Source organism: Epinephelus fuscoguttatus, linkage group LG22, assembly GCF_011397635.1.
Source record: "Epinephelus fuscoguttatus linkage group LG22, E.fuscoguttatus.final_Chr_v1".
NCBI classification, from domain to species: Eukaryota; Metazoa; Chordata; class Actinopteri; order Perciformes; family Serranidae; genus Epinephelus; species Epinephelus fuscoguttatus.
In genome coordinates this window covers 8,700,846-8,727,116 of record NC_064773.1, presented here as the reverse complement: position 1 = coordinate 8,727,116, position 26,271 = coordinate 8,700,846, and the positions used below count along the sequence as shown (strand labels likewise).

Genomic DNA, 26,271 nt, shown 5'->3' with positions numbered 1-26,271 from the left:
AAGCTGGCACTGGAGGAGTGGCGCCACTGGTTGGAGGGATCCAAGACCCCCTTCCTCGTTTGGACCGACCACAAGAATCTGGAGTACATCCGCTCTGCTAAGAGACTGAACTCCCGTCAGGCCCGGTGGGCTCTGTTCTTCGCCAGATTCAGTTTTACCCTCTCCTACCGGCCGGGCTCCCGCAACGTAAAACCTGACGCCCTGTCCCGGCAATTCATGATCGGGGAGGAGGGCCCCTCCAGTCCAGACAACATCCTTCCCGCTTCTCATCTGATGGCCACTCTCACCTGGGAGGTGGAGGAGCGGGTGAGAGCTGCGTTGGAGGACCAGCCGGGGCCCAGCTCCTGCCCCCAAGACCGCCTATTCGTCCCCCAGCAGCTAAGGTCTGAGGTTCTGCAGTGGGCCCACGCTTCCCGACTCACCTGTCATCCCGGAATTCCAGCCCGTCAGATCCTGGACGCACGGCTCATCAGGGAGTTCCATCGCCAACACCCTGACCAGCCCTCCAACTTCACCTCTGCACAAGGTGGCCCCAACACTGACCCTCAGTCTCCTCCTGCATCTGAGGCATCTGGGTCTAAGGAGGAGGAGGAGGGATCGGCCTCAGAGGATGAAGAGACTGGGACGGAGGCCTTGGCTTCTCAGCTCGATCAGCCGGCGTTTCAGCCTACGGAGCGCCTGCCTCGCCACCTTCGGCTGCCGTAAGCTACATCTCTTCTCCTCTCTGTGAAAGAGTTTTGAACTGTGTGGAACCGGGGGCTCTGGAGCTTCCCCTCGGTTCCGTGACTGAGCCCAGCCGCTTCTCTTCCCCCTTATCTGTGCTTCAGAGACTGTTAGGGCAACTTGCCCGAAGAACGAACTTTATCCTGTGTTTATTCTGCCTGCTGCATTCCCTGTTTGCTGTGGTGTTAATAAAAGTCATTACCAACTATTCCTGCGAGCCTGGTACTGCATTTGGGTTCACCAACACGCCCGTTTCAATTTGTCCTGGGAATGAATGCAGATTGTCGCCTTTTTCACTGAAGACAAAAGCCAGATGTCGGGGTGTTGGTGGGGTTTTGTCCTGTGGGAAAGGGGCTTTAATTCCAGGGTTACAAATGTAGACAGCTGTTGTATTAGAGTGTTTCTATCATCTAATTTTGTCGCATGGTTTAAGTCAGATTTTTGAAGTATAGCCAGTGTGGTTCTCTCATCTGTGAGTATGTAAGGACACGTATAGTTGTCATGACTTTCTTCTGATTCATATAGCCTGTCTGTCCTTTGAAGGCATCTGAGTGGCCAAGCATATGTTGTTTATGCATTACTGCTCCATGGTGTGCCATCTGCTGCCTCTCAATGAGACCACCAGTCCCTGTCACCAATTATTGTAAGACTTATTAAACATTTGGAAAGAGATGATCGAGGTGAGGTTGACGCCAGTTATTCTTAATAAAAACCTCGGTGGTTGAAACTCAAACTGATTGTAAGCTTCATTATTCCTGTCCAATTTCACTCCGGTTGAGCTCCAAGGGTACTACAGGGCAAAAGGAGAATGTTTTGTGAGGCATTTTTTTGGCAGAATTGCTTTTGAAAATGAAATACCGGATGATGAAAGAAGAAGCAAGGTGTTAGTCATTTACAAAGAGTCCCATCTGTCTATTATGGATGACATTATGCTCATATTTCTTAATTGATGAGCTTACCTCTGTTTTAAAATGATCATTTTTCTCCCACACTGCCACAACTCAACCTCACTTCTTTGTAGAAAAAATGATTTAGATAAGAATGAACAGGGACTTTGGCTCCATTAAATCAAATCACAAGCTTTTCCGATGCTTAATTAACGTGTTTGAGTGAAAGACACTTGTTATAAGGCCAATCAATAATATCAATGTGCTGTGAAAAGGATTTCCGCTTGAGGACATGAGGGTTGTTTTAGGTGATTTACTAATAGGCAATTAAAAAGCATAGAGTTTAGCTACTGTGACATCACTCATTGGTTTGTGGACTACCATTTTGAAGCCTCGAGTTTGGCATTTTTGACGTCACCATCTTGGTTCTTTGGAGCCAGAAGTGACCAGATTTGGACAAGAAGGTGGAGCTGGCGAGGATACACATAGATATAACTGGAGTCTAGTCATAGTGAGGAGACAGCCCTTTCCTCCAGCCTGTCAATGCTGGGAAAATGCAATTTTTACAATCACATAAGAGAAACTATTACATTTATATGACTGATTAAACTAACTGTAATATTAGTACCATACAGCCACTAACACTGTGATAAAATAGACTAGTATTTTTTAGTAGAGCAGTGCTAACATTGCTCAGCGCAGTTAGCTTATTTTCTGACAATATGCTATAACGTTATCACGCAGGAATTTGCAATGTCAAGAGAACTACCAGCCCTTGGAGGCTTAGGTCATTTTTACTAGTGGCTAAACAATCTGACACTGTTTGGATAAAGCACTAGATCATTTTTCTTTACCAGAAATGGCTCCAAAATTGCTGTCGCCAAACCCACCAGACTCCATTCCAATAAACAGTAATTTTAGCGTGTGTAGAGCCAGCATATTTTCACATCTAACTGGGATTTATTTCAACCAAACCAGAGTTGGTTGATAAAATTACTGTGTGACAGTAGCAATTCCGAGGCTGTTTCTGGTTGAACAAAAAGGATCCTACTCTTTAACAAAAAGGTCAGCCTCTGTAGAAATCATTTTAATTATCTTGTCAGAAGCTTATAATAACAATCTGAGCACAAACAAGCACTTGTAGTGGATGTAAATTGACGGTGTGAATACACCTTGAGCGGTTACATTGCAGCCTGGCTGCTGCTGGCTGCAGCACTCTCATGCAATACAAGACCGTATTCAAAAAATGTTGTTCCCATGAGTCACTTTGGCAGAAAAACACATGGGAAAATAGGGTCCAGGTTAAAAAATACCCTACATTTTTAAGTTCATTGGACATGCAGAAAGCCACTCAGCAACTCTTCAGCATGGTAGCCAGTGCTTTGTTCTGGTGGTGCCCAGCAAACACGACGGACCCAGACATGTCTGAGAGAGCCCGATTGGGTCATGATCACGTCAAATCACAACTAGTCCGATCAGGCCCAGAATTTGACCCTATCACAACCAATTACTTGCGCACGGACGGACCAGTACAAGTCCGAGAGAGCCCAGTGGGGTCGTGATTGAGTCATATCATGACCAGTCACATCAGAGACTATCACCCTATCTCTATTATATGTATTAATTAATGTATTTATTTATTCATGTGATTTGGTGAAAGCGTACAAAAATGTATGTCATGTTGTAACTACGGTAAGACATCCGCTGGAAAAAATATTTTTTTCACGGACCGTTCATTGAGTAAATGAGTCATTACAGACACCGCTAACGGGGCTAACAGCTAACGGTTAGCCCAGCTAATCTACGATAACCATGTTGTTAATTACAAAATGTGCACACAGAAATAGTAATGTTTGTTCAATCATTGTGTTTATAGACTTTACAAACATCAGATTAGTCTAAACGGTGATATAGTGACGTGAAAAGTTAGGGGCATTAAAAAGGTGAGGACATCCTGAAAATGACGTCTAAAACATTGCCTATTTGGCCATGATTTAGACTAGTCCGGAATGTCACCGAATGACGTCAACACGATGTTAACTGGATGTCATTTGGCTTGCTGGGTGTAAAAGGATGTGTCAGTCACAAGGTAGCTATACCCTGAATTATACCCTGCTTTATTGTCTATTTTTCTTTAAATAAGACCATAATTTACAAAATAAACATCATGCTGTATTGAAAAAGACTTAAAACTAGCAATTGAGACCATAAGCTCATCAGAAAAATGTTTTCTGAGATAATAAATTAAGTGAGAAGTAGTGTTATTTTCTCATAGATTTCTAGGGTGTCTATGAACTAGGGCTGGACGTGGGCGGGGGTAATCAATGTCAATTGTGAATCGGATTTGTTGTAAAAACAAAATTCGAGATTTTTTTTTTTAGGCCATATCGCCCAGCCCTACTATGAACCCTGAGATCCTCTACAGCTGCCCTGATTGATTGATAAATTTATTTATTCTTATTTATTCTATAAATAAAGTACATTCATTCATATACAATCTGACGTCTTTTTTGAAACCAGTGGAGCCACCCCCTGCTGGCCATTAGAAAGAATGCAGGTGCAAGGCACTTGAGCATTGGCTTCACTTTTCTGACCTGCAGATAACCCTTTTGTTAAAAGGGTGAAAGGGGTTTTCTCACTCCAACATAAAGGATTTCACAGTGAATAGTTTAATTACAGTATTATCAGCTGTCATGCTACCTCTGTGGAGTATCAGCCTACTTCTTTTCACTTAATAGTGGACATTAGGACATTTTATTTGTACCGAAATGTATTAATTAATGGCTATTGGTTAACTACCACAAATTCTGCCTTCTGGCACTAGTCGATGTTATTTAAAAACTCAGCTCATAATTTGAGCTGATACTGGACATCTTTGTTAGAGCACTGACCCACTTTTTCTTTCTCAGGGACTCTATTCAGATGTCTTCATGGACTCTTTGACACATTTTATTACCTTGTACCAAGCACTGTACCTGGAACGTATTGGTAGAACTGCTTGTAATGTTACATGATGTTGTCTTTACTCATTGGCTTATTTCTAGGTGCAGGTAATTTCTTTAAAGGAAGATGTTTTTATGCTTCTGGACACTGACACCATTATTTTTTATTTTTCAGTGAACTTCCATTTGGAAAGGACGACAACAAAAGAAGGAGCCCCTCCAACTAAAGATATTGTAAGTGTCTGACCAATAACCTCTTTATTCAGTCCACCATGTGACCTGTGCTTGTAATGGACGGTGTAATGTAGGCCATTTACAGCATGCTACACAATACCAAATTCCAATTTTCCCCCAATTGTGTAATTTGTAAAAGCAGCCTAATTATATTTACTGAAAAGGACATCTTACCTCCTGTTGTACCCTGACGCACACACACACACACACACACACACTCACACAATCAATCAAATCAGTAAATCCAACAGGGAGTCAGGATGCCTGATGGCCTCTGGTCTCATTTGAGATGCAGACATTGTCCTGTTGCTTCCTTTAATGAGATCTGGAGGCGTGCAATCTAATATTCACCACTGAGGCTCCGACGTGGCCCCCGAGCCTGTAGCTCAGAAGGCTGTGTGCTAATTCAATGGAGTGAAGTCAGCTGTGATCAGAAGGACTGGAGTGGCCATTCAGTCGAAGAGGACGAAAGCATTAGCCTTTTCTATACATGATGCTCCAAGAGTCTATGTTTGGGTTCATCCTTTATTTAGTCGACTGGACTGGACTTTGAGAGGAGAGCTGCTTTCAGGCTGAAATAATCCTTAAAACCAACACAGGTCTGGCAACAAAGGGACACAAAGCCTGCATATAAATAACAAAATACTGTTGGAGAGGGGACATTTTCACACTGGTGTTAGTTCTCCCAGAACACACTTAAGAACCTAATTTTCCTTTGGCAACATTAAGTACTGAGAGGGAAGCTTGACATTATACTCAAAAGCAAACACATTTAAGCAAACACATTTCAGACACGTCAGACTCTGCAGGTTTTATAGTTCTTCAAAGGTGTAATGACAATAAAATAAGCCTACGTGTACCTCACAAAAATGTAGATTTACCCAAAACACATTGGCTTCATACTGCAATTGAGGGATGTAAGTGGTTAACTGTTAATTGGTAAACCACTGAGAATATATTTGACCGGTTATGCATGTTAGTCTAGGGTTAGGGTGTGGTGGGAGCTAGCTTGTGGCGCTGCTCATTTGGCGATTACAGCTAGTAACGCTGTCCTAAACCAGCAGCGTTGCTGTGGGAACATTGTGCCTAAGTGCCAGTCCCTCCCCAGGTCATCCTGGTGAGTAAGAAGCTTCATTTTGGACTGCAAACCCCATATATTAAATTAGCTCTGTTAGCACCGTTAGCATTGTCAAAATGGCTACTGGTGCTAACATAGTTAACAGTGCTAAAGGGGTTTTGCCACACAAAATGAGGCCACTTACTCACCGAGGCAGCCTGGGGGGAGATTGGAGGGTGGCCACCATGTTTCTGAATTTACTTGTGCCACTTTTGTGCATTTTTCAACATTTCCATGGGTTGTTATTTAACAAAATAGTCCTAGAGATTTAATCTGGTCGACTGCAAACATTGGTCTGTCCCACCGAAAGACCTCGAAGAAAAGAACTTATTACAAGCTTCAGATTTCATCAAACCGTGTGACCGTGGCAAGGCGCTAAACTTGCAGGTGTCGCCACGAACCACGAAGTAGTTTACATGTAGTAGTATACGGTAGCATACATGGTCCAATCTTCCTCAAACGTCACAGGATTGATGACAGTCCTGCCCTGAACACAGCTATATGCCAATATTTAGTAATGAGTACAGTGCCACTTACTGGCAACAGGAAATGTCATGTTGGTATTAGGGATATGCCATTTAACTCCTGCGTGCAGTGTCTGACTTTCACAAAAATGAATTGTCGCATCAGCTGGCATCCTGCCAGCTCCCTCCAGCTTTAACACCGTCATGCCACCAGAACAGCTTTACCAGCAATAATCGTGAGTGAGCAATGTTGCCAACTAGCTCCCACCTGGCTTGTGTGATGTGCAATGCAGAGCGGCCAAGGCTAGCTAACCAGTGGAGACTGGAAGGTGGGCAGTGGCCGTTTATGTGGCCAGCTTGCTGTCTGTCATCAAACCCAAAGGAAAATAAGATTAAATAAAAAGCAGAATATTAACATTAAAAAACAATAAACTTTTACCACCTCTAAATGGATAGCGCTCACTAAAGCTCACTGAGTCAGTGGAGTGCTGGACTAAAAGGAAAGGACGCGCTGTATTTCACATCATTTTGTATTTTTTTTTCCCCTTAAAAAATTGACTGGTTAGTTTCCAGTTAATGAATGTCAGCAAAACTAAACAAAACTAACGTCTCTAGGGGATTTCTTATGCCCAGTGACTCTTACATATATAGTTTTGCATGTCTTTGGTGAAGCTTGGTAAATAAGTTTTCAAACAAATGTAAAATGGCGGTAGGGATGTTGTAGAAAATGTCCCAGAAAAATGAAAATTATAGTGGTGGAGGTGCGCTGAATGCAACAAATCAGAATACTTAGTATGGAGATAGCACTTTTCTGTAGCCAGTAGCTGATACAGTTCTTCATATTTTTTGCGTTGTTACATTGGAATTCGATCAAACATTAATGTGATGTCAGGGGAAACTACTTCTGTAGGATCGCCCAAGGCAAAGTGGAGCCAGGTAAGGGGTCAAATAAAGAGCCACAGTGAAGACTTTTATTGCCTAAGAAACTTTTAGAAACTCATCTCTATAAAGATAACCACAATGCTCCCTTGGTACCACACCTGGGGGCAGACCTCACAGAAGAAACACCTGGTGCCTTGTTCTATATCCATGGGACCCAGTTGGGCTCATCTCAAAGAATAAACCTCTGTGTTTACCCCAGAGAATATGAGACTTCCCTTTGTGTGATGTGGAAATGAAGATAGCGTCTGAACGGTACAATGCAACACACTGTAGACCTGGTTAAGTGGTGGAAAATGGATGGAGGACAAGATATATTACTTTCTGTATATGTTGCTTCTTTGACCAGACTTCAATCCATCATTTCCTTTGTGCTACCAACCTTAAGTAGAAAAAAAGAAAAGCACCCTCTCTGGGTTTTAAAGAGTGGCTAGAGGCCAGAAGATAATGCAATGTGGCAATTTCCCTGTACATATATTTGCTATATCCCTTGCTTTTAAGGACAGAGAGGTATTACAGTGTGCACAAAATGCACTGTAGCCATAAATCTGCATTAGCAGTACTGGTACTTTGAAAATGTCACTAGATTTGTCAGCAACTGCTTCTCAGAAGAGTTTTCAGTGTGATCTAAAGTCAACAATGTGGCAGCAATGAGTTACTCTGCCTAATTGGCTCCACCTGTTACCTTCACCACATGGTTTCTGCTAATGTATTGCAAGCCTGGCAGCCAACTGGGCTTAAGATGCCACCTCTGCTCGGCCTCAGAGTCAGGGAAAATTAGAAATGTATTTTTAAGATGTTTCTTAAAACTACAGTTCCAGTGCTTGGCTCAGTAGGAAACGACGTCTGGTCAGAACGTGAACACACAAGAGGAAAACAGCAGGTCCAAGATGAGTGTTATTTGCCTTCAAGCTTCCAGCTATCACAAGCTATCATTGCCGAGCAACCTTAGCTAGCCAAACTGCCAGTAGCTGATGATTTTGTGATATTGAAGGCCAAAACACACCGGCGGCGAACAGCACACATCAAAAAATTGGTTGGAAATTAGCTACAGCCACCAGCAAAATGTTGGTAAAATATTCAAGTGGCTGCTGGATTTTCTTCACTCACCAGCCAAAAAAATATTGGTAATCTATTGGGCAGCTGGTCGATTTTCAAATCCACCAGCTACAGTGGCAGGTGAACAAAAATGTTCATTTCTAACCATAAAAAACACCCCAATTATTTCAATGTACAACTCCACACCAGCAGCAGCGAGACGCATGTCGGCACCACTGGAAGCGCCGCCCAGTGGCACTTCACACCACTGTCCAATTTCCAGCCTTGACACCCCTTGAGTTAAATCCATTTTCTCCCCACTCACTCTTTGCTTGTACATACCAGCTCCCGTAGCAGATTCTTTTCTCTGCTCCTATGGCAACTTGACTCCTCTTCTCACCATGGATGCATAAAGACAGCTCTGTTTTTACTCCTATGTCTCGTGTGTCACAAACACTGGATCAGGAGCGACTTGAAAAATATCCCAAGCTCACCGACAGTCCCGATGTTATAAAGACAACGGCCAAAAGATACTTTCTGGCAACAGAAGGGACAGAAGGCGAGTCATAGCTCGGGAGATCGGCTCTTCAGGTGAAAAATCAACTTTAATTGGTGGGTGTTCACACAAGATTTTAAGCTAACGTAGAGGAGAAAGAGGTGCAGATCTTTCATTAAGTAGTGTTGACAAGCTGCAGCGTGTCGTGTCCAGTGTGTGCTTGGGGCTTGACGCACGTCAACTGATACGCCGTGCTGTGATAAAGTAAATTCCACGATTCCGTTATAAAAGAAACTGAATCCACTCTGAGCTCTTAGGACTCTGAGCTCTTAGGACTTTATGAGGCGGAGATGGCTGCTAACATTTCATTTGCAATGTCATCACCAGAATGTGTTGATTACGATATTTCAGACATTACAGGGGGGGCCCTAAAGGATCCAAAGATCCAATCTGCCTTCAGAGCAACACAGCCTTCATATTCCACATTTAAATTGTGTGATTTAAGCTACTCATATAGTCTACCCAAAGAGCTATAGCTTTATATGGGGATCAATACTTAAGCGGGTAAGTGGTGTGATTATTCTCTTGTATCTTTATGTTCAGGGTGTGATTATTCTCTTGTATCTTTATGTTCAGGGTAGTTGGAGAGGTTTTTCCTGGTGTCTGGTTAGAGGCATAGATTTGCAGAAATTACTAATTAGCACTGTCTGGTTTGACATAGTGGAGCACCCACTCCTCTTGATGATGAAGCTCCCTGTGTCTGTCCCAGCTGTCACCAGTGATTGATGCACTGTGCACTTCCCACCTTCACTTGCCTTGTGTTCACTGCTGTTTACGCCTCATACCTGATCTCACATCCAGAGATGTCTCAGCCTCCTCCCATTAGCAGGCATATTAATCATCCTTCATAACGTGTGATTGGGTTAAAAATCCCACTGTGCTATGGTTCCACATTTTGCCCAGAGGAAGTCATTGAGCCTCTGCACCCCCTTTTAAACTTTCTCCACGTTCTCCAACAACTGATAATCCCCAGAAATAATCGTCTCTGACTGTACCACTAATCCTCGGGGTCCCTGTGGTCCACAGTACAAAACGACACACACAAAAAGACCCAGAAATGCTTTGACCAAATTATCCATGTTTATAAAAGACAAGCCTTAAGTGCTTCCAGAAACACAATTTTGTTGCAGTGCAAAATGGATTTGTTTTTACATTACTTACAGTAAACATAATTATGGTGACATTTTTTGAAACCTTATGTTCCATTTAGTAATTTATTTGTGTTTTGGCAGCGGTTTTTATTTGTGTTTGGAAATTTGTGAATGTTTTATAGAGTTTGACCCAGACGGCTCTGTAACCTCCTGACATTTACATGGTGCAGAAAAGTTTGTATGCTTGTTCACTTTGAAATTCAACTTAAAAATGAACAAGTGGCTGCTGCAAAATGGACCGAACCTTATTCAAAGGGGAGAAGCAGAAAGCGCCGCTCTTCTCTAAGGGTGCTTTCACACCTGCCCTGCTTGGTTCGGTTCAGTCAAACTCAAGTTCATTTGCCCCCTAAGTGTGGTTCGTTTGGGCAGGTGTGAACACAGCAATCACATTCAGGTGCGCACCAAAACAACTGAACCGAGACCTTCTTGAAGAGGTGGTCTCAGTCCGGTTACAAACAAACTCTGGTGCGGTTGGTTTGTGGTGAGAACGTGTTCCGACCTGGATCTGAACCAACTGCAGTCACGTGACACATTGTTTGGGTTAAACCAAAGATACTGGACTACTACAAGATGGCCCGCCTACAATATACTCCCATTGTATGAAATGGTTTACATTTCCGGTCTCCTAAGTAGGCGTTGTCCCCCGTACCCCAATCAAAGACGATGGAGAACCGCCTATCAAAGACGAGTATCCCCAACCTCGCTTCTGTCAACATGTGTGTACCCTTACTGGCCGTAAGCTAAATAAATAAACGGTCTGTGAAATTTTTATTTTTTCCAGCGGATGTCTTAGTTACAACATGATTGAGCTAACTGGGGTAGTTTCATGTCGTATCCGCCAACGGGAGGCTTTTAACAGATGACGTCCTGATGTTAGCTTTGCTGCTGCTGTTAGCTGTCCCTGTCAGCTGCAGCCACTGATGCTTTCTAGACATTGTGATTTCCCGTAACTGAATAAATATCACACATATCAACACAAAACTGCTTTGCTAGCTCAATTACGTTGTGACTAAGATATCCACTGGAAAAAAAGATTTTTTAAATCCAGTATCTTTGGTGAAACTGCACTGATTTCAGCACCAGAGAGAGGAGATATCTGCTGCCAGATCTCGCGAGAGTGTGTTGTTGAGACAGAGGCAGGTCTTGAACACAGATTTGTCCGTCTGAAATTTGCCATTTTGGTGTCGGAATGTTCTGAAGATATATGGCTTGTGATAAATAGGTCCAGTATTTGCTTCCGTGACTATGGTGCAAAAGAATCAGCCATAATCTGTAATTACATTCATTTCTCCCATTTCTCTTCAGGAAACTGACTCGCAGTGGATCGTCTTGGTTTATCCCCTGTCTTTGGTTAAACATGAGCATGTTATAGTCCTGGAGGATTATTATTGTGCACCTCCTCCTGTACTGCCTTAATATGCACATTCAGCACATCCAATGCATCAAAACATTGTTTTCTAGTTGGAGCCGCGCCTCGTTTTCAAACTGTATGCTTTGACTAAAATGAACAATGACAGCAATATAGTCCACGATGAGCAGCGCTAAAATCAACCTGCGTAGTTGTCCCTCCATTGTGACATTAGAAAGTGTCACATTTATCTTGCAAGTGTACTCTTCTTCAACGCTTGTTTTACTTCCTGGATTTTTCCCACATGGAAATTCTGACCAATGAAGAGCAGCTTTCTTACACAAGGCATTTGATCTGGTCCTCTTGTAAATGCTGCCGTGAGACCATGAAGCAACTCTAGGCAATTATGCAACTTTGTAACAAAATTAGTCCCTGATTCGGACTGAAGCAAGACAACTTTAGGGCGCCCTTACAAAGACATTCTTCAGCTGATGTAATGGAGCCATCATTTGGTCAAAATTTTAAGTTGTCCAGTATTTTGCTTTATGACAAAACACCACAAATCACTTGCAGATTCTTTTTCGTATTTCTGAAGCACATTTTTGCATCTCAGTGAAACAGCTTTTAGTCTTGTTTTTTTCATCTCAGTTAGGTTTAAACTTATAAATGTGAAGAAAAATATCCAATCAGAGGTGACAGATAAGTCTAATTAACATTTCCAAGCTCGTGCAAAACCTAATCATGTTTTTGTTTGGCAGTGACGTTAATGATTAAAAACTTAAAACAGGCCAAACCAAATAAATTACAGGTGAAAAATAAAGTTTGTAATGGAGAGAAATTGAGTCAAAGCTAATTTTTCACATAATTTCTCACCATTTCTTCCCCTATAAGTGCGATAATATTTCTCAGAGCGAACTGAACCTCTATCAGTCATACTCGGTCTTTCGGCTTGCCATTGCCGGCACAAAATGAAATCCACCTTCTCCACTGTCAAGGTTAGTGTTCAGCCATGTTTCCTTTTTCAGAGGGGACAGACAGCTCTCCCAGTTCCCCTTTTTAATCTAGCCGTGCTGCTATTTCATTTCCGGCCTGGCTCATTGAATCAACGTGAGCCTGCTATTGGATAATGGCGGGGTGACACCAGGCAGACACAATTTCATGTCACTTGGAGACCTGGGAATTTCTGATGGAGCAAAACCTGAAGTTGTTTAATCGATGTGTTGTAATGCACAGTATGAAAGCAAAGTGAATGCTTAATACAAAGTAAGTTACATGTTTGCCAACTGCATTTACGTTAAAATTAATTAAAAAAAAAACACATCACAAAATACAAAACCTAAAATTCAAAGCTTCAGGCTCAGATGTTAAAAGTGTGTGTCCAGTTAAAACCTTGTCAACACTCAAAAAAAAAAACAAAAAAACACTTAATGTGGTTCTGTGCTTCGGGGCAGCACAGTGTTACTTTAATGCATTTAAAATGAAGTATGTAAAGCACTGCATGCATAATTGCAACAGGCCACGAACAGCATATGTATAGATTTTCTTACAGCTGTACACTTGGTATGTCATATGCAGTTCCTCAGTGACTGTGGTGTGTGCTCGAGGCTGCCACGCAGTGTTTAGTAACCATCAGATGGGGTGGCTTGTCTCTGTCAGTGCAGCTCCATGATCCTTACATAGTGAGAGGAAAAAAAAGTCCCCTCCGGATAAGCTTACGAGAAGACAACACATGGGGGAAGATGGCCTGGCGTGTTCAAAATGGCCACAGGGAAGCCATTTCCCACAATGCTCCAATTCCCCTGGCTCCTTGGTGTCGATCTGTCCTTTGTGAGCCAAAGTGTCTCAGACACATTGCGGTCACCATGGGCTGGAGGAGATATGACAAATACAAAAGACAGACCCTGTTTGCCTCTCTCCCTTGAGAGGAGAACGTGTGGCTCGTTGATATCGTATGAGCTTAGCTTTCAAAGACACTTCTGGTGTCTTTGGAGGGCTGTCAACTTCATTAGTGGAGTTTCACAAAGTTAGCCTGCATAGATATTAGAAATAAAAAGCTGCACTCTAATAAAATTGGATGAATTTTAAATAGTTGCTCTGTTCGCAGTGCAGCAAGTCACTGAAACAACAAATGTGGCAATCAGTTTATTATTATTTACTAAATTCATTTAAAGTAGTTTAAATGTTATTTAAAATAGATGGTTAAATTTAAATTCAATTTCTCCACCGACAACCTTATAATAAGTCTTTAATGCATGCATTAAGGCTGCCCCCGAGTAAGAATTTTCCTAGTCGACCAATAGTCGTCATTTAGGGCCATTAGTCAACTAGTTGCCTGCATGTTTACGATATTAATGTAATTATTAAATGATATATTTTTTTTATTAAATGATAATGACGCTGTGGGCTAATGGGCATGTAGCTACTTCCATGTTTCAGATGATACGTCATGTTTGTAGTCGACCAATGAAGATGAGTTTACATATCACCTTGGGTTCGTCCTTCACCTTCTCAAAATGATCCCACACTTTGGATTTCCTGCCCGACATGTTATTAACTAGTCTGTGGAATAACCGCAGGTACCAGCCCTGGAAATTAGGGGCCGTTCACATGCCACATCTTTACCCACCTAGAAAACACGAGGCTGGGTGCTGGGTGCTAATCTTGTGCCTTTTATGTGCCAGCTGTCAAGAGCGTGGTGGCAGGTTGTGTCTGAGGTTGCTAAGCAACCTTAACAAGCATCATATAGCCTATTTACCTGAAATCCTGAGTGCAGAGCTGATCTTCTTCCAGGAGCTGTTTATAAGTGTGTAGGCCTATCGTCCGTGGGACAGATGTAAAGCTCTGGGTAGCCCTGCGCTAACATGATCAACTTTTCCATATTTATCAGACTAAAAATTACAAAAGAAGGGAAAAATATCTGCCGGCTGTGATTGGTTTGTAATGTGACTTCTGTCTGACTGCTGAGCGTGGCCTCTTCCTGTCTCTGTCCTTTCTAATTAAATTCCCACATGGTCCAGTCATATAGATTTTGATTTATTTTGAGGAGGTGCAGCTCCTGATAGAGTTTCACTTTTTTTTTTTTTTTTTGTCTTTTTTTTGCAACTAAGACCAATGAAATCTTGCCAACTAATAACCTTTCTGGTTGACTAATGTTTGGTTGACTATTAGGGGGCAGCCCTACTAGACATACTTGGATACTATGCTGCGTTGTTATTAAAATAACTTGTGTGACATTTGGTTTGACACAGGACACAAACAGCTGCCTCCTGGGTAAAAGTGCAGAGTTTGTTTGACCCATCCACCTCCCCTCACACCAATACAAAGCAAACTTTCTTACTCTTTATGCTATGGCAGGTGCTTGGAGCGTCAATAAAAGACCTTGTCTGGTGTGTCTCAAATGGACGCTAAAGGTTCCTCAGTGCCTCTTGGGAAGCAGCCCTCTTACACCAAGGGCCGCCGCCCAAGCGTTGGTATTTGACAAGTTGGAATTGAGACTTGGTTAAACAAAACCTGATGCTAACCTTTATATTTAAAGGCTTTAACAGAGAGAAAATTCAATGACGTTGTTCTTTTCTGGTGTTATAGCAGCATGTCATCATGTAGTACCAAAGTGCCCAAGCAGTCACAAAGCCTTATTTCTCCCTTGCATATCTGTTGAGATCATCCATGTCGTAATTACAGCTCACATTTGATAACAGACATCATTCCAACTAATGGAAGAGTGTGTTTTTGGAAATGTAATGTCTGAAAAAAGCCAATCGGAGAGCATACTGGCCCCCCAACGTGCAGAGGCATGTTCTAGTTCCTCAGTTTCTTTGGGAGACAGACCACAAACTATTGAATTAGTTCATTTTCTGGTCAAGTCCAGGCAACAGTGTAGAAGTCTCCTCCACACTCCTAGTGTGTGTTAAATTGAATTGATTTCTTGTGCCTCGAGTTTGTTTCCTGAAAGATAGCTTCATGACTGCCTCATGCTTTAAAGGGACCAAACTAGATGCAAGCCCAAGATGGCTCACTAACTCACAGTTAGACATTATTGCTGTCATCATATTTGGACTCAGTGGAAAAACAGATTGACTTCCCTCTGGAAATGTCTGCGAATCTGCACTCCAGGATACAATAATTACAACGAAGGCACAAACAGTCCTTATCAACTCCACCATAGAGGTTATATTTTTCAGTGCATTTGTTTGTTCATCTTGTTCAAACTTCTGCACAATTTTTCAATGAAGTTTATTGAAGAGTCAGGCAGTGAGCCAAGGAACAAGTGATTAGGTTTTGGTGTGGATCCAGGGATTTTAAAAAGGATTTTCTACATTTGGAGATAAGGCCCTTGTTAACATTTTTGCCATTTTCTGATAAACCCCTGCACTTATTTAATGAAAAGTACCTTTACCCATGATTGTCACTGTGCTGAGTTTGATTCATATCTGGATCCTGATGAAAATTACTGTCAGTTTTAGGCCTTTTCTAACATTAAACTAACAGTCTGCACATTTACAGGGCTGTGGAAGTGTGCACTCTCTGTCTTACTGTATAATTTTTAGTAGGAATATCAGGTTATGGTTATAGGAAGCAGCAGTTAAAGCTACATGAAAGTTTACTAATGATCATGTTTCCAAAATATATGTCCAGCCATTCATCTTAACTTCTTTGTAAAGCATTTGAAATGACAAAGCATCATGTCATTATTTATGGCTTTCACAAGTTCAGATCATCAGTCAGAGACCCCTCAGCCGACTGAGATTGCTTCAAGTTGAGGAGTCAGGTGCTACGGAGTGAGCACTCTTGGAAATTCATTGCATTGTTTAATATTTAGTGTCTGCAACAAAGGTTGTTGCACATTTCCGATCCGTTAGCATAGTTAGCTCGTTTACTATATTACAGTGAATGCTCTTGTCACTCTGAGTATCCTGCTGAGCCCATTCAAACTTAATATGGAAAAGAAATCACTAAACAAAAACAAATTATCAAAAATTCGTACTTAACAGCCAAATCTGATTAGACTGAAATAATTCTGAGTCGGGTACAGCCCTAAAATTATCATGGAAGTTGGCAGCACTGTCTGCAGGGTGCCAAAAATCCAAGACCTTCCTCGAGGACATTAGCTGCTAAGCCACGTGGTCATGAAAAATAACATACCATGACGGGTCTAAGCCTCATTTGCCACATTATAATCCAAACCAAATACAGGAATCCCTAGGGTAGACTACCGTTCCCATTTGAGCCAATACTGTTTCCTGTAGTTCTCTATCAGTACTCAACGGAGCTCCATGGCTGGCTTCCCGGCATCTGGGTACTTCCGCCTCCTGTCTTAAGTTGAATCGGGCTGCTCTGTGTCACTTCATTGCCGCCCTCTGAGCTCTGTGGCTGGCCTCCAAGTTTCAGGGCACTTTGCAGCACTTCTGTCTCTTATCTAAACCCGGTACTCTCACCCATACAAGCTCTCAGGTACTGACATTTGGCACCAATAGATTTAACTTGAATTGGTACACCTAAGTACAGAGTTTGGTACTCAACCTAGAGAATGTTTTCAGTGGGGTATATTTATAGTTAAGTGATACTGAGCAGTTCCTCGTTTTTTTAAAAATGTCTAGCAATAAAATTAAGCAACATGGACCAGTGTTCATACTCAGCTCTTTATCCGGTGCGGTGCAGCAAAACTGTCACTGCTAGTTTCACACCAAAGCAGTTGCCATTTTCAAGAACAGCGTTCATGTTGTGGAACAAGAAAATATCCTTGCACGCTGCGCAATTGACCAACAAAAACATGATCCAAAGTCAATGGTGCAGTATTTTCCTCCTATTTAAGGGGAGCATCATCCAGAAAGTAAGATGCACCTCCAAAGGTGGTTTCACAGCCCGCACACACTCAGCTTGCTACATACACTGCTTGATGTTCTTACTGAGCAGCTTTTGTTACCCCTGTCTCCTGACATTTTTACACCACTTTAGGCATCATGTGCCCATTCTGACGATGCCAGAAGACAAGGACATGTTTTCTGCTACCTCATCCTGTGCCTGCTTCACCTCAGGGGGCTTTAGTGGATCCCTGCTGCTCCTGTAGATCCATTTACTCAGCAGAAAATTGCTTGCTTCGCAATTTGTAGGTACACCTGGCTTTTAAGAGGAATGGGAGATGACACACTGATTGGTCGAATTCATGTTATGCCCAAAACAGACCTATGAATAATAAAGGGGCTATTAACAACCCATTTGACTCTTGCGCCTGATTATGTGCCTGTAAACAAGCAAAAGTAGAGTTGGATACACCCTAAATACACTTGCATCATGCACTTTAGACCACACACTATAGATAGTTTAAATAGGGCCCTCTGTGTTTTCTTAACTTCCATCCATCCATCCATCCATCCATTTTCATCGGCTTATCTGGGGCCAGGTCGTGGGGGCAGCAGCCCAAGCAAAGCACCCCAGGCGTCTCTCTCCCCAGCAGCACTTTTCAGCTCCTTCTGGGGGACCCCAAGGCGTTCCCAGGCCAGATGAGATAGGTAATCCCTCCAGTGTGTTCTGGGTCTGCCCCGGGGCCTCCTACCAGTTGAACTGCCCAGAACACCTCTAACAGGAGGCGCCCAGGAGGATCCTGATCAGATGCCTGAGCCACCTCAACTGACCCCTTTCGACGCAAAGGAGCAGCAGCTCTACTCCGAGCTCCCTCTGGATGTCAGAGCTCCTCACCCTATCTCTAAGGCTGAGCCCAGACACCCCACAGAGGAAACTTATTTCAGCCGCTTGCATTCGCGATCTCATTGTTTCGGTCACTACCCAGAGCTCATGACCATGGGTGAGGGTTGGGACGCAGATGGATCAGTAAATCGAAAGCTTCGCCTTCCAGCTCAGCTCCCTCTTCAGCATGACGATCCGGCATAGCCCCTGCATCACTGCAGAAGCTGCACCAAACCAACGATCCATCTCATGCTCCATTCTATCGTCACTCTTGAACAAGACCCCGAGATACTTGAACTCCCTCGCTTGAGGCAGTAACTCTCCCCCAACCTGGAGGGGGCAATCCACCAGTTTCCAGTTTTCTTAACTTGCCCCACCAAAATCAAACATGGTAGTAGGACAAAATTCAGTCCAATTACTAAGCCTCTCTTAAGTGATTGTACAGTTTGTCCACAAACACGACCAAGAAAACTCTGCTGCTGTGCCTCAGAGTAAAGGGAACAAACTGTTCCGTCCACTATGGTTGCAAAAACACCCAACATAACTCTGAGTACAACATCATTACTTGATGATTGAGAGCCAGAGAACTGGTGAAAAAAAAAGCCCCAGCCCACTCTACTGATTGCTGGCAGGAAGAGGCAAATCATCTCATGCACCAAAGGTGGCAGGAAAGATGGTAGGCATCATATTAACAGGATCAAAGCTGCTGCATTCTAATCTGTTCCTTAACTATGTGAAATATCTGGGGCAGTCGAGCTTCTGAAACTGCTCTTAGATCAGCTTCTGGTGACTCATCATGATGCCTGAGCCTTTCAAACTGAGTCAATGTCAATACTACGCAACATTTGTTTGGTGTAGCGCCGCAGGGAGGCTAAAACATCCGAGTTTGGGGAAATGTGATACTGTCTGAGTGGGCGGGTGTGGTTGTGCGTAGGTGTGAGGTAAAGACTATGGGTCTAATCCTGATTCCCACTCCTCGGGGAGTGTGGGTGGTGTTTTTTCTTCTTCTCTGGGGGGATTAAGCTATGGCTTGGTAAATATTCAAAGACTAGAAAGAGGCCACTCTGACTGGCTGAAGAACAAACAGACTTGGCACATTGAGAGAAGATGAGCACAAATTTGTCTTTTCTTCTTACATGAGATACAGTTTCTCTTTTAAATATGATAGTTTGCCATCTTCTTCTTCTTCTCCTTATTAAATAAGAAGCTTATTCTTGAAACACCAGATTAGAGTCTGAGCTAAATTTTTCTCCCTAATACAGGCTAAACAGTCCAACGACCAATGGATATTGTTTTAATCAATTTCAGTCTTGTTTTAATTATCACTTTCCTCATGTTTCATCCCCTCCACACTTCCTTTTCTTTTCCTGTTCATCTTCCTATGCCACAAAAGTGCATCCAAATCATAGAAGAGCAGAGGTATGGCCTTCTTCTGCCTTCAGGCTGCTTTGAAATGGACCACTAATGGATTGATAGGACTCCGGAGCAATTTAGTTGCGTCTCATTGTCACTGCTCATCTCTCTTCCTCAGTGATATAATGACAGACGCCGAGGCTAACATAATTGCGCTGAATTGTGTGTTTAGCAAACTTAATCTGGCAGGGAAATATTTGAACAGACCACAGAGGTGAACTCAATCACACTGATGATGCCTGTTCAGCTCGTGACTTTGCATATGAGAGCTTGTGGTGAAAAACTTGCGGATGGATTAATAAGACTGGTGAAAATCATTATGAGTCTTAGACATGGATTTTCTGATTTGGCTGTTTTTCTCGGGTGTCTTTGTGTAATTTATAATTAGCTCCTCTGAGGTGTTTGCGTCCCGTGAAGGCCGCTTCATTTATTTTCTTGCAGATGTTAAATAAATAATTAAATAGTTAAATAATTTTTTCCTCAGGATGGTTTCTTTCATTTCATGTAGTGCTTACCACGCTGCTGTTTGTTTAACTGCTTGTTTTTTTGCTAAGTTTGGTTTTAAGTCGTTATTTGATACTATGAAAACAGGGTTGAAGTCATGATTTACAACTGTGTGTGTCAATTGGTGTGCTCGCGACCAGTGGTGCTGCAAGTGATTGGGTCAGATTGGTATTTGGGTGGGAAGATGACACCATGGAAATCAAAGCTGCAGATGTTGAAATGACCGGTAGGAGAGCAGCTCCAGACGTCAGAGATGATCTTTCTGCATGTAACCTATGTAACAGCAACAAGAAAGAGTTTTCTTATTTTTCTCGTGGTAACTTTTAGGGTTGGGTCGGTATTTTTGTTAAAAAAAACGCATTAAGTCGGTTTGCAGCTTACTCAGTCAGTGCAAACAAGGGTTGCCTCCTTCGTCTGGCTCAAAGCCAAAGTGTTGCCATATTGGCACATTCTTTGGTTTCTTCGAGACTAAATTGTCCGCCATTATCGCCTCCCCGTCACTATTAAACAAACTCCAGGCTACAGTAGAGGCCTCGGCACATGCGCACTCTCACCCCCTAGCTCAGTCCCTGTCCTACCCACTCTCTCCTGCTCGCTGTGCGCTTGGCGAAGAGGCAGACACAGGTGCCCACAGACTCGGGCGTACTATAGGCAGAGTGTAAAAATGTCCGTGAAAAATCCTCGCAATGTGAAAAATACATGCCGAACAGTCTTTTGTGTGAAACTGGTGCGAGGAGCAGAGTCCGCGCAGTTGTGCTTTGCGCGCACAGGGCTTGTGGACGTCCACTATTACCGGGCAAACCTCCGCGGAGTCTGTTCCGCCTACATTCCGCCCGAGTATGCAGTCCGGTCGGTCTCAAAAAAAAAAAAAAAACCCGGTCCAAGACGGAGTACCGAACCGAACTGGTATTCCCGAGAACCGACCCAACCCTAGTAGCTTTGAATTTATGGTTTAAAGGGCTAATTGAAGCCTGGTTGTTTATTAAGTGAATTTCAAATTGCCTGGCCCTAGTAGTTACCAAACAGTGTGTCCAACTTGTGTCCATTTAAAAAAATGCTTTTGTATACTTGTGGCTCCTTACTACAGGTTGCATATCTGTTCATGGTGACAGGTTCAAGCAGAGAGTAATTTTTTGACCACTGGGAAAGTCCTGACTGACAAGTTGGGAATACCTGTTCCAGAGATTTCTCTGTCCCTATTTTACTTTAACATTAATATTCTGGTGCCAGGAGACACAACAAAAAGAATCTAAATATCATTATAGTCAATTCCTCAGTGTTTCACTCGCATTTTCTTTAAAGTTCCACAACAAATACTTCAATGATTCGAAACTATTACAGCACCATTAAGCTAAATTGATTCAGCTTCTTAAGTTGTAACCAGCAAAGGAATTGTTGGTACATTTATTTTTTCTCATTTCACATTCAACGAGGTGGCATCAGACGTTGCGTCTCTGCTGAGCCTCAGAAAGGAAAAAGGGTCTTCTCAGCCTCGCTGACGGCAACCTGAGCCAAAACACCCAGATGCTTGTTTAATGCTGTGCTGGCGCACAGTCGGCTGTAAATTGAACATGGAAGTATAATTCTAGGTGTCTGTTTGTTGTGTTCAAACACCGGTGAACCTTCTGCCGGGGTGACTTCATCAGCGCTCCCCCACTTCACAGAGGATTTTTAATTCCTCCTGTCTGTTCCCCAACACAATCGCTCCCATGGAGGATGAGGCAGATTACGCTGTTTCATGTTGTGTTGCTCTGTCTTCTGTGTCTGATGGTACCATGTTGCAAACTCTATTTAGTTAATGTGTAACTTCACCATTAGCGCTGCGTCAAAGCAGGTTTGCAGTCGAGTTGCTAGGTAACAAAACGCCTCCTAAGACTGTGCTGTTATTTCTGAAAACTACGTCAGGTTTTTTCACTCCTCCAAGAATAAATGCTGTGCTCACACGAGCTGCTTTTGTTAGACAGATAAGCTGAGGAGTATTGCCAAAGTAAAGCTAAAATATCATTAATATCTAATTCATCAGGGGAAGCAGAAGAACTTTTACATTTCCTCAAACATGTCAAAGAATCTGTCAAGAAACAGAAATCCACTGTAGATGTGAGACATGAAATGGAAAATGAAGCTCAGGGACACGTATCACTCTCTGCAGCAGCTCTGTGAACGTAATAAAAGCCTGAAAGATAACAATTTTTGGGGAAAAATGCTTTAGCGCAAGGACAAAATGACACATGCACTGTAATTATTGTGTAGACAGGTTCAAAGCGATGTGAAGGACGCATGTTATGTGAGCATCAAAGTCTAAACAAATCCCAGAGTGCTTTTACCTCCAGAGCATAAAAGCACCAAAGCCCGCCGTGCTCCACTCAACTAATTGTCACAGTTGGGGTCAACTTGACACCACAGTTGTCACCTTTTAGTCTGGGCCTTTCTGCAGGTCCCCAAACTTTCTTTCCCCCCCTGCTTAACTAATCACCCTGAAAAACGAAGAAAATGAAAGCATTTAGAGCATTCTCTTTCTCGCAGTTTCCAAGCACACTATGTCCCCGTGCACTTAAAGATGAAAAAGCAGCAGGCGTCTTTCAGGGCATCTACTCTTGGTAATAGCAGCGAGGCAGCAGGAGCAAATGAAAGCCCAGTTGTGCCCTCAAAGGCACGGGAGAGGAGCTGGAGTCAATGGACCCCCTTTGCCCCTAGAGTCAAGCTTTTTGCAGGCTCAGACCAGCTTTGATCATCTACTGGAAAACCCAAGCTAGAGAGATGCATTAAAGGCACTAGGGTGGCAATCTTGTTATGATGCTAATGCATCAGCCTTCATTTTGTGGCCTCGGTGCATTGAAAAAGATGAATACATGAATGCATTCAAAAGGCAAAACAGAGGTATCTTTCCATGTTTTGGAGGATACACTTTCCAGTCCATGCAGTGTATGAAATATGAGCTTTGTGATATATTTATATATAAGAGACAAAACACTTGTAACCTTTAGTTCCTGAACTCAGTCTTATTACTGAGATCATTCTTGGGGATCATTTACAGAGACCATTCTCAATTATATTGCAAAGGTTCTATTGTAGTTTGTACACTGAGCAAAAATTTAAATGTAACACTTTTGTTTTCGTCTCTTATTTTTCATGAGTTAATGATCCAAGACAAAATATTAATTTTTCTTATATTTTGCTCACAAATTTGTTAAAATCCATGTTAGTGAGCACTTCTCCTTTTCCAAGATAATCCGTCCACCTGATGTGGCATATCAGGATGCTGATTAAACAGTGTGATAACTTGTTCTCATTACTACGTTTTCAAATACCACCACGTCTGTGATTTCCTGGTCAGACACCGACGAAAAAAGGCATCCTTTCGCTGCATCAGTTTAAAACGCCATTGGAAGGTGTGCAGGATTGGTCCAACAAACATCGGACTTTCACCCAGGAGCCTGGTGTCTGCTTCCTACATGAATGTTGAGCCAAACCGTGATGTTTTTTTATAAAGCTAATGATGTGCTTTACAAGGAAATAAATGTAAATATGAGGTGTTTTACAGAAGTTGTATTTTATTTTGAAAAACACTATGCATCTAATTGACAGAGCGTCCCAAAACGTCAACAACAGGTGCATCCAAGATACCTGGCATGTCATATGTAGACGTCAGAGTCCACTGACCAAGCGGTGATACGTTACGAGCTGGGAGTGAGAACATGTTGGGTTACTACACAGGTGTGCCTTGGATTGATCACAATAAGAGGCCACTCTAAATGTGCTGTTTCATCACACTACACGAGGACAAAGATGACGCAAGTTTTGAGTGCGTGTACAATCGGCATGCTGCCTGCGGGAACGTCCACCTGAGCTGTTGCCTCTGAATTGAATATTAAAGGGATAGTGCACCCAAAATGAAAATTCAGCCATTATCTACTCACCCATATGCCAACGGAGGCCCTGGTTAAGTTTTAGAGTCCTCACATCCCTTGCGGAGATCGGCGGTGGCAGCGGCTAGCACACCTAATGGCAGAGGGCGCCCCAGACTAACGTCCAAGAACACAAAATTGAAACCACAAAATATCTCCATACAGCTCATCCATAGTGATCCAAGTGTGCTGCAGCCCCGACATAAAAAGTTGTTTGGAAAAACGTCATATGAACTCTGTTTTTAGCCTCACTGTAGCCTGTAGCTCTGACTGCCTCTCTGTGCTCTGTGCTCACGTGTGCGCGCTCAGGGTGATCGGTGATGCATGGTCTCTGAAGAGCAGCAGTCTTGTCAGTCCTGATGTCCAGATTCTCAAGTGCAGGCATCGCCAATTCCCAGTCTGAGCAGCAAAGACTTTGCTCATCCATTGGCATTGCTTTGCATTTGAAACAACTACACCACCAGGTTTCCAGTGCTCGACTCCGGTATTCTGCGGCTGGCTGAGGGTTAGGCTCATGAGCTGCGGCGGCTGCTTGATCCAGTAGCCTGAGTTCCACGTCCGTACACTCGGGCTCAAACAAATACGGCTCAACAAAGAAATGCTGTTCCTCCTCAATTTCAAAATCTTCAGACATATTGGGCTGTCCTTTGCTAAAAGACTGTAGTGCAAATTATCTTTTAGCTCTGTGGTTACTGTTGTCTCTCCCTGCGGTGCACGTGTCACGTGATGTAAACACGGGTAAGCAAAGCTCATGCTTTTGCTGGTCTTGCGCAAGCGCGCACACGTGAGGGCGGAGCACAGAAGCAGTCAGAGCTACAGGCTACAGTGAGGCTAAAAACAGAGTTCATGTGACATTTTTCGAAACAACTTTTTATGTCGGGGCTTCAGGACACTTGGATCACTACGGATGAGCATGTTGGAGATATTTTGTGGTTTCAATTTTGTGTTCTTGGACGTTAGTCTGGGGCGCTGTCTGCCATTAGGTGTGCTAGCCGCTGCCACCGCCGATCTCCGCAAGGGATGTGAGCACTCTAAAACTTCACCAGGGCCTCCGTCAGCATATGGGTGAGTAGATAATGGCTGAATTTTCATTTTGGGTGCACTATCCCTTTAAATTCACGACCATCAGCTGTCTCAAATGTCAATTCCTTGAATTTGACAGTGCCACACAACCACAGACCACATGTAACCACACGAGCCCAGGACCTCCACATCGGTCATCTTTACCTGCAAGATTGTTGGAGACCAGCCACCTGATGGCTAATGCAACAATTGACCCCTCCTTAGTCATACCCTTTTTCGCTCTGTGCTGTATTAACAGGGGAGCAAGCCTGGAACACAGCTTTCCTGTTATACCTAGATATAATATGTGCTAGGCTCATCTTTGTTGACAAGCCAGCCAAATTTTGAATCTTTGGTCTGAACTGGGCTTAAGGCTATACGTGCTGCTCTAAAGTAACCTTCTATATTAAAGAGAGACAAGGTCAGCACCATGGTCTGTAGTCGGTAATACACACATAGAGTATTTTACTGATCCTCAAAAGTGGAAAAGGGGACATCTACTAGGCAGTGCAGGGGCGATGATGACTGATAACAAAGGGTCACTTGGTTTGCACTACCAAAGAATTTCCGCACGTGCTGCACGTTAGAAACAGCTCCAGGGAAGTTCAACTGCCTGCTTGTCATCCTCGCCAGGGTCCTGGCCTGACTGCAATCCGTCATAGTAACCAACTTGAGTGGAAAAATGTTCACCTTCAATAGCATCTAGCAAGTTTTCTCTCTTAATAGATGCATCCTGTGTGACCAAAAAAAAAATGCATATCTGTAGCCATAGTCATGTAAAATCCAAAGTTCAGTGTAGCTTTATAGTGTGACCAATCCAAGGCACACCTGTGTTGCTATCATGCTGTTAAATCATCTGGATATTCCACACCTGTCAAGTGGATGGATTATCTTGGAACAGAATTTTAAAGTTGCAGCAGATACTTGAGAGGAAGAAGTGTTTGTGTGCATTTAAAAGTCTCAGATCTTTAATTTTAAGTCGGGAAAAATGGGAGCAAAAACAGGAGTGTTGCCTTCATGTTTTTGCCCAGTGTGAAATGATAATGTAGAGTTTCTGCAATAAGTGCAGCAAACATGCAGTATGTGCCCATAATAACCACCCTTCTTGGAAATACATTTTAAATTATGGCACACAGAAAATCAAAGATGCTCTTAGTTTTTTTTCAGTTCATGAAGGTTGTTGTTACAAACATGGCAAAAATTACTACCTTTCATGTATTCTGAAAAATTTCACAAACCATGGAGAGCAGTTTCTATGATTCAGTAAATGGATTTAACCACTTGTGCTCTCATAATGTTCCAAA

General features: G+C 42.9%; 1 protein-coding gene across 3 annotated transcripts in view; it reads left to right on the top strand.

Annotated features, from left to right (window-relative positions):
• The window catches only part of syt1a (synaptotagmin Ia), a 337,362-nt gene that overhangs the window by 108,892 nt on the left and 202,199 nt on the right, over positions 1–26,271 (top strand). For all 3 annotated transcript variants that reach the window (XM_049566896.1, XM_049566895.1, XM_049566898.1), the window contains one exon: positions 4,728–4,786. The gene's annotated coding sequence lies outside the window, so the exon portion shown is untranslated. The remainder of the gene's footprint in view (positions 1–4,727; positions 4,787–26,271) is intronic.